The following is a 9,377-nucleotide window of genomic DNA, read 5'->3' as shown; positions in this document are numbered from 1 at the left end:
TCATTGTGTTTCATGATAAGCTGAGTTTATTGATTTTAACTTGTTCTATTATTATTATTTGATTGTTTAAACAATTTCTGTTTTCGATTATTAATTAATACATCACTTGTTTGGTTTTGTTCATCAACACTTAGGGTTAGATTCTTGTGTCATTGGACAAATAATCATCGGTTATTGTTATTTAATTAGTTGTCATAAAACATAAATCGGTAATTGGGTAGATTGAGTTCAATTGTGTCAACAATTCGGTTAAGTTATTGTTTGTCATCACAATCAAAACTAATAGGTCTAGTAATTACTGCATAATCAAGTCAAGTGAGTCTGGGATTAATATTGGATATCACATTACCCTGAACCTAGAGTGAATATCTTTTATTAATATTGTTTACAAATCTTTTAAGTAATTGTTTTAGTTTTTATAATTAATCTTTTCAAAACCTCTTGACATCGTCTGCCCGCTTAAGTTAATTAATTAGTTAAAAATTATAAACTTGCACTTTCCTTGAGTCCTTGTGGAGACGACCTTACTTATCCGTACTCATATAGGTATTTAAGTTATTAAAAATCAATTGTTTTAGTAGACCGCGAGTCCGCGACAGCCTACGTCACACTCACGCGCATGTCGTCAACTGTCATATTAGATTTCTACAACATTTGCTCTCTAAACTTACAAACATTCTTTCCAATTCTTATATTTCCACATTATCATCATTTTTACATATCTCTTTAATACTCGAATTCTTTTATAACTATAAGATTTCTTTTTTATGCTTGCATTATTAAGAACATAACTAAAATAAATAACTATAACTGAAAGAATCAAATAAATTTAAAATAATTTAATTTTAAATAAATTAATAATCAAAATTTGACCAATATAACTAATGGATTTTCAAACATTGAAATTTTAAAACTTAAAAGTTATATATCACGTTTTCTAACATTACCTTGAAAATTAAAGATCACCTCGTTGGAATGTAAATAAAGCAAATAAGTTTTTTTACATATTCAAGTGAACATAGAGGGAAGTGTGGAACCAAACTAGGAGTGTTCACAGTTTGGTTTGAACGGTTTTTGGGTTAAACCGTGACCAAATCGTTAGTACCGGTTTTTGGAAATTAAAAACCGAAACCGAACCGTTACTAACGGTTTGGTCCGGTTCGGTTTCACGGTTTAAAGTTTTAAACTTGTTATATCTTTATAATAAAAACCCACAAAAGATAAAATAAAATATTATCCAAAATGCATAGAACAATCTTGTTATAAAAGCATACTACTCGTTTATAATTATATGAATCTCATCATTCAAATAAAAAAAATAAAGTATAAAAACAACTATCTCATGAAATAAATTAAAAACACAAGTCTTAAGTTTATAACTACAGATTGTGGTCTGCTACTATACTTTGAAGCTAAAAACGGATTTAGCCTATATTCGTATTAATTAATCGAATCAAATATTAAATATAGATAACTAAATATATGCATTATAAAATATATAACAAAAACTAAAATATATTATCCAATCTTACGGTCCGGTCCGATTTTATTCGAACGTTTTTTGTATAAACCGTTCATTACGGTTTGAAACTTTCAAACCGACCGACAGAAAGTTAAAAACAAAAACCAACCGTGAAACCAAACCGACAACCAGTTTGGACGGTTTCACGGTTTAAAACCGAACCGTGAACACCCCTAAACCAAACCGCAGCACGTACAAACAAACCCACTTTCAACATATAAGTCTAGTCAGCATGTCACACTAATTTTCCAGTTATTCTTCTCACATGCACATTTTATCCCACGTTATCATACTCCTTTTCATATATATGCAACAATATTATTTACATTTTTTTTTCGAACTGAACATTATTACTTCCATTTCATCATTTACTTTTTACAATTTAATAATTTAATATAGTCAATTTATTTAAAAATTAATTTATATAATTAACTAAAGTTAATTATTAATGATTATTTTTGTAGTTGATATTTAAAAGAAAAATAAAACTAAAATTGTATAAAATTTAATTAAAACAACATGAACCTAATAATTAAAATAAAAATTACAATACTAGCCGTTTGAACTAAATAATTTATTTATTGAAGTTATTTATAAAACTTACTCATATAATTTTGTATTTAGAGAGGTAACATTTAAAAAAAAAAGACGACGAATATTGATTTGAATGGGACCCACCCATACATGCATTTAGACTTTGTAATCACGTGCATCTCCTCCATTGGTGCACTCTTGCATTGCGGGTAGTTTGAGAAAAAGAATGGCTTGTTGCATTTGCCGCATGTTGGTAAGTGAGCTTTGGCCGAATGCATTCTCCCTCAATGCCGTTTTGTAGGCAAGCCAACTCCACGTACATCGCAGATGCAAGGCCTAAATGCATCCCATTTATGCTGGCATAAAATATATAGGAAAGATTCAAGCTGATTAACCTCCATATAAAAAACCAAATGTGTATTTCGTTATCATATCAAATTTTCATTAAACTCATTGATGATTCTTTGTTATATATATTACGAGCATGTTTGGGGTTGAGTTTAAAAAATGTTTATTGGTTTATTTGTGTTTTCCAAAAGCCAATAAGTTAAAATGTGTTTAACAATCACAAAAATCGTTTTTATTTTACCCTTTTAAAAGGGTTAAAAAACAGTTTTCCAAAAGCCTCAAATCCTGGCTTTTCAAAATGGCTTTTTAAAAAACCAATAAGCATTTTTCATACTCAATTCCAAACATGCTCACATTTAAACAACAGTACATAGAAACAAACATCATGCAGTCATTTGTAAATCACCAACATTAATTATACACCCCTTCAATTCCCTTTCACATGACTTGCCACTATTTTCACTCACGTATCTGTTTCGTCTTTCGGATCGAACGAGGCTTCGAGAAAAGGATAATCAGTGTACCCGTGAACAGGGTGAGACGTATAAAACGTCTCCCTATTATACTTGTTAAGAGGTGCATTAAGCTCAAACCGTTTTGGCAAATCTGGATTCGCCAAAAACAACCTACCATAAGCAACAAGATCTGCCATGTTCTCAGACACAGTTTGTTACCATCATCCATATTGTACCATCCAGCACACATAAAAGTCCCTTTGAATACTTCTCTCATTGGCACTAGACTATGATGAAGACATTCCACTTTTTCTTCTATAGATATCATCCTTGGTTCCACCATATGACAATAAAGAATATTATACGCATTCAATGCTTTAGCCATGTAAAGGCCTAAAGCTTTTGGATTTGAATCACTTGATTGCATGTAGTCAGTAAATGGAGATAATCTGAGGCCAACTCGGTCTGCTCCTACCTCACTTGCAACAGCCTCGACTATTTCTAACGCGAACCTGCATCGGTTTTCCATAGAGCCACCATACTTGTCTGTCCTATTATTCACTTCATCCTTTAAAAACTGGTCAACTAGATAACCATGAGCCCCATGGATCTCAACTCCATCAAAACCAATAAAAAAAGACCGTTTGAATCTAGACAGAGTGTGAAAATTAGAAGCATAATAGAGGCACATACAAAAATGAGAAGTTAATTATTATTTTTGCAACCCTACAATCTTCACAATAATTATTTTCTTTGAGAGCTTCTTTTCTCTTTTATTTCTAGATTTAGTTTATTGATTTCAGTATTCTTTTAAGAAAACTCCTATTACGACTTGACACAAATTTTGCCCCCCTACAAAAAACTTGTGTACCATTATTCCTTACCAGCTTCAATCGCGTTTCTTGCAGCAACTCTAAAATCATTAACAACAAGAGGAACCTCTTCTGTGCTTAGCTTCCTTGGAGGTGTAGATTGTTCATCTCTTATTACTTTGTCGGACGGAGAAATAGGGGCTTGCCCGTTTGGCTGAAAGCCTGTTGTATATATCAAGAATTGGATTAACAAAAAAATGAAACCTAATGACACAATTATTATTTAATGCGATCGTTAATTAATAAGAAGAATGAAGAAAGTGTATATGTATCTACTGGCATTTGAAGCCCTTCCAGCATGCCAAATTTGACACAAAAAGATCCCGCCTTTCGCATGAACAGCATCCACAATAGGTTTCCAAGCCTCAATTTGTTCTTTAGTCCATATACCGGGCGTATGTTCATACCTTGAACAAGAACAAAATCATCATGAAAACCAATGGCATAATTACTTAATTTGTAATAGCAGATGTACATATATGTATCCTTACCCGGAGGCAGTATCTGAAATTCCAGTGGCTTCAGAAATAAGAAGGCCTCCTTTGGTTGTTCTTTGTGTATAATATAAAATAGCATGTGGCTGTGGGATATTGCCATATGATCTTTGCCTTGTTAGGGGAGCTAAAACAACTCTGTATGAATTTATTGATGAATCTTAATCAGATAATCAAATAATGATCAGTTTAAAATAAATTAAATGATTAAGGTCGTCTAATTCACATTTTGTTGGTAACTAGTCCATGTTGTCTATGCAAAGCGTCTCCTTCACGTGAAAGAATATCGTTTTGGATTCATAGGTGGTTTCTTTTAAGCATTTTTGTAAATTGTTGTACAAATAGGCGGTTTGCTACACTTATGAGCGAACTCAGGAGAAATCTAACAATTATCTCTTTAGTTTGTTAGTGGCAAGCGTACTTATATATATGGCCAAAAAGTGCATTTCACTCCTTTAACTAGCTAACTCAAGCTGGCAATAAGTCGATAACTCTACATGGAATTTTTACATGAAAAAGAAGTCGGGATGGAGTTTGCTAGATCGTTTGACCACAAACTGAAGCCAAGTTCGCTAGCCACACAAGCGAAGTTAAAAAACAAGGCATGTTGCAGTTAAGTTCACTCATAAGTGCATCAAGCTGCTTATTTGTGTAGCAACTTTAAAAAATGCCTAGAAATACTCACAACATCTTTAAACCACCTAGAAATCCGAAGACAAACAAATATTTTACATTTTTTTTTGTCACCAATCCACATGGTTTACATAAAACGTGGTGTTCCAATAAAACTAGTAAACTCTAGTTCTTAGAGGGCAGATTTTGTTGGTATTCTTGTATTAGAACCGGAAATAATAAAATAGAAACAATAAATGATAACGATGAACCGGGCTTGTGTTTGACACAATTCCCTTAAACAGATTCGCGGTCTGTTTCCAGGGTACTCCGGTTCCGAAGCAGTAGTGGACTGCCGGACTTGATCACTTGTCTTAAACGAAATCGTAAGATGTTACTGCAGAGAGAAAGAGAGAGTTGTGTGTTTTTCCATGTCTTTGGCTGAAGCATTTGAACTGGTTTTATAGCCCAAAAATCATAACATAATCCAAACCTCATAATGATAATTAAAGTGTAATAAAACAGAATAATGATCATTAACAAATGCAATAAGAGTTATAGTAAAAGACATCACAAATTTTCAAATGTGTAGTGAAGATTGCATCTTACAAACTACTTCTCATTTTGTTCAACATCCGATGGACAAGGTTTTACAACTTTAACTTTTAAGACATTTATTCACACACACTTTTATTTAATTTTCTAACAGATTTGACCCAAGAGTAGTTTCTTATATACTACAAAGTACAAATCAAAGGATCTTCGGCCATCGATAATCCCTACGTGAAGACATAAACCATCGGAAAATTCCATAGGCAATCTCTTTTTGTCTGTAAAATTTTTTCTAGAGTTTCAGTCTATTGAATATTTAAGGATAGATCTTATTAAGTCTCCTTTGGAGCAACAATAACTACTTGTATTCTTCATCATATCTAATAGTTTAAAACCAAACAAAGAAATAGACTGATACATAAGAAAGAATTGAAGGATATAATATACTACCTGTGGGAAAGCTCAAATTTTCCCAGTTTGTAAGGTGTGAGAAGAGGGATTAATTTCTTTTTATCCACTTGTTCTTTGTCAGCCATTTTTCAAACCTTATTGAACAAAAGGTTATGGCACCAGAAGCCTGGATGAACAAGGAAGATGATGCACACTCAAAACAAGAATAATTAGATTTTAAACTGCAGTTTCATTTGCTTTCGTAGGGTCAACTCAAATTGTCGTTTGTGGTGAAGAATATTAAACACTACATATTGTTTATATGTTTGTGTCCTGCAGGTAATTTTGAAAGGAAAACCTAATCCATGAAGGATTAACTTATTTATTATTTTTAATTTTTTATTTTAATAATCCTAACTTTGACTCATTTGTCACGCCAAACCCAACTTAAGAAATGTATTACGACAGTCCATTCTGTTTGCCACGCCAAACCCTAACCTGTTAGTTTTTTGTGACGTAACTGCTTACGTAGTTCCAAACGATATTGAAAGAAAAAAAACACCACCATCCTACAACCCTAACGCGAATTACGGGCTTAAATACCAGTGAGTCAGCAACAAGAAAATTTTCAAACTCTATATTTCTTTAAATATAACATGGTTGAAATTCCTGTCATACCTTACGAACTTTATGCACTAAAAGCCTAAATACATATAAAGCTTCCCTTAATAGAACCTTTTGTCTCAACGTTAAATAATCAAACAATTGAAGGGCATATTAATATTCAATGGAGCATCTTCAATATTAAAACCTTACATCACTTTTACAAAGAAACTAGATATTCACCTAGCGCGTTGTGCCACAACAATTGGTAAAACCTCAATGTTGAAACCCGGGTGTTTGTAAAACCGAGTGTTGGTAAAGCCCGAGCGTTACGTTGGTGAGTCGACGCGAATTTGGTCGGTTTCATTTATGTTTGTTATGGCATAGACACCATTTGTAAACCTTAGCGTTAAGCCCAAAAATATAATTGTCAAATTAGCATAAAAAAAGTTATTAAAATGACGTTTGTTTGGTCATTAAACCCGAGCGGTGGTAAAACCCATGCGTTGTCAGTCCTGGGTATTGAGACGGTAATTGGACACGATGCGTCGGTTTCGACTACGTTCGTTACAATACCGGAGCTGAAAAAAGAAGAAAATATAAAAATTGAGTGGAATAATGTGGTGGTGTCGGTCTGTAAACTCAGGAGTTGGTAAGCCAGAGCGTTGTTGGTCCTGGACGTTGAGACAGTAAGTCTATGCGAATTTGGTCGGTTTCCGTTACGATGTCGGAATTAACAAAAAAAACATGTTTTTCCATTCAGTCGGCTTCCGTTATGTTCGTTACCGAAACGAAAAAAACAAATACCATGCACAAGTAAGGTGTCGCAAAGTCTAGCGGCACCAAACTTCTCTTTTATATGTATTATATATATAATATATATAATACTTTTCGATATTACATATTCTTCTTTTCCATTGTATACAAGTAGTTCTTATATAGTTAGAATTTACTCATTAATCTCTTTTAAGTTAGAATGCGAAACACTAAAGATCACTAATACAACAATAAGCAAAATGCTCGCAACAATGTGAAGTTTGGGTCGAGGATTGTCAAATTGACCGGAAGACATCCCTTTGGTCAGAATGATAATAAGAAAATGGGGAAAGTAAATACGGTGCTGTTAGGCGCCTAACCTTGCACGTAAAACTCACCCAAAACTACGTAGTTTTGATTAAAAACAATTAAAAATTAATTTATTTTTGTTTCCATCCACCGATCCTTCAATTTCTACAAGGGGAGGCCTGCTATATTATAGTATTTCAATACCAATATACTCATAAATCCTAAGGTTATAGATTTTTTGTAGTATATCTTCTGGTGCTTTTTATAATTTTTGGAATGTCGTTTTTTTAGTTGATGTACGGATTATTTGATCTATCTGGAAGATTACTAATTAGCCCCAAATTCACAAATGTAAATGGCTAAGTATGAAATGGGAAATTGCTACAAGAGGATTTTGAAATGCTAAGTTGCTAATGGAGTTATGAATGTTACTCAATTTTGGGAAATACTAATTTTCTTACTGATCATCGTTAGGTTTCAAGACCTGATTTTGATTGACTCAACTTTAGGGTATTTTAACCAAAACACGGAGATATATAGATGAACAAAATCAATGGTGGAAAATAGAAAATAAATCCTTGATCAAGGACTTCATCGGTTTATTGAAGGAGAAACAAAGAATCTTAAAATCACATATAAACTGCAAGTGAAATTGAAGGATCTATGGATGAAAACAAAAAATAAATTAGTTTTTAATTGTTTTTAATCAAAACTACGTAGTTTTGGATGGGTTTTGCGTGTAATGTTAGGCGTCTAACAACGCCGTATTCACTTTCTTCTAAGAAAATATATGGCTTAAAAAAGTTACATGTGTGTAACTTGTACACTACACAAGTACACATGTATCTCGTATGAGTTGTGTATATGTAACTTCGTGAGTGACATTTTTTTTAAATCTTTGCTACATTTTTACCTTATAAATAAAAAAATGAAAAATGGAAAAAATGTTGATTGGTAATGGTTTTCTTGGTTTTTCCATAACTTTGCAGTTTTCTCTGGAACCCTACCATATATATGTGTGTAGTTTTTTTACTAATGATGAAAATAATACGAATGAAATTTTATTTTATAGATATTAGTCCTTGAGTAGGTAAGTTTTAAACAAACTGTATAAATCTTGGTGGGATTTTTTGTTAGGACAAGATTTAGTAAACTGAGCTTTTATTTATTTGGGCCAAGTGGGTCGGGCTGTGTGAAGTGAGTTTGGGCCGTTTTGTTATTGATGTGTTGGGCCCATTTTACTTAGTAAAGCACTATAAGCATAGTAATGTGAAGTGTTTGGGCTAAACAACTTACTATTATGGTGGTGTTTGTTTTAAGCGAAAAACTCCTTTCTTTTGTCTGCGTCATGCAGACCACACACAGACGTGGCGGTGATATGCAGTATGTTTTTTTTAGAAGACATTTCTTTAAAACGGTATGCGCGCCCTCTTATCCTAGAAGACTTAGACTACTCACTTATAACATTTTCAAACTTTCAAACCCTACTCTTCATACAAAACACACACATCGACCTCCCCCTCGCCGCCACCCACCACCGTTTTGACTTCCTCTCTCCTCCACCCATCACCGTCGTCGACTCCCCCTCTCCTCCACCTACCACCGCCGTCGGCTACTCTCCTCCACACCACAGCCGCTGACCTCCTCCTCTCCTCCACCTCCATAGCTGTCGCACCTTCTCCACCAAGCCACAGCTGTCGCAAACACATAAGCACCTCCTCCTCCAAGCCCTAACCGTCGCAAACACAGATTCGTACACTCAAATTAGGGAAAATATACGTTAGAGAGAATTCCACAAATGATCCATATGGGTTGAGTCAATTTTATGCATGGCTCCTAATGTTTAAATTTGTGTGAATGGTCCCTAACCACCAACTTTGGTTTCATTATTGGTCCAAAAAGATAACTTTTGATGTTAAATGTAGCACAT

The 9,377-nt window shown here is 33.6% G+C and overlaps 1 pseudogene; it reads right to left on the bottom strand.

Moving 5' to 3' along the window:
• Nucleotides 1-2,867: 2,867 nt before the first annotated feature.
• LOC143627671 (putative 12-oxophytodienoate reductase 11) lies at nucleotides 2,868-5,971 on the bottom strand (annotated as a pseudogene).
• Between the last annotated feature and the right edge of the window lie 3,406 nt (nucleotides 5,972-9,377).

Source organism: Bidens hawaiensis, unplaced genomic scaffold (genome assembly GCF_021521415.1).
Source record: "Bidens hawaiensis isolate Kalapana, Puna unplaced genomic scaffold, B.hawaiensis_p1.1 tig00000055_1, whole genome shotgun sequence".
NCBI lineage: Eukaryota > Viridiplantae > Streptophyta > Magnoliopsida > Asterales > Asteraceae > Bidens > Bidens hawaiensis.
This window is presented reverse-complemented; position numbering and strand designations above follow the sequence as displayed.